This window comes from Gavialis gangeticus, unplaced genomic scaffold (genome assembly GCF_001723915.1).
Source record: "Gavialis gangeticus isolate Ggan-Ray unplaced genomic scaffold, GavGan_comp1, whole genome shotgun sequence".
Lineage (NCBI taxonomy): Eukaryota > Metazoa > Chordata > Crocodylia > Gavialidae > Gavialis > Gavialis gangeticus.
The window spans coordinates 590381-590818 of NW_017729006.1; positions in this window are offsets into that span (position 1 = coordinate 590381).

A 438-nucleotide genomic window follows, 5' to 3' on the forward strand; every position below is an offset into this window, starting at 1 on the left:
CAGCGGGGGAGCTCCGCCCCGCACGTCTGCCTCGGCCCTGCGGGGACGGGGGAGGGGAGAGCCGGGCTGCGAGCTGTGCAGCGGCGCCCCCGCCGGGCCCTGCTCGGCCGCTCCGGGTAGCAGCGCCTTTGTTGTGACAGGCGGACAGCTGACGGGGCGGCGCTCCCGGCCCGGGGACCCGAACTGGGGCAGGAGCTCGCCCAGCGCCCGGGGAAGATGGGCGAGGAGCTGCCTAGGAGGCAGCCGTGTGCCCTCATGAAGAAGAAGGCTAATGGCATAGCCGGACGATCCCAGTGTTTTATGTCCTGTAGGTGTTTTCATTGGTTATGGAGGCAGGGGAAACACCGCATCTGCGTCCATGAAGGCAGTTTTCCTTAAGCGTTCCCGGGGATAACTGTTCTTCTGGCGCGGTTTAGTACCCGCTGAGATGCTGGGGCT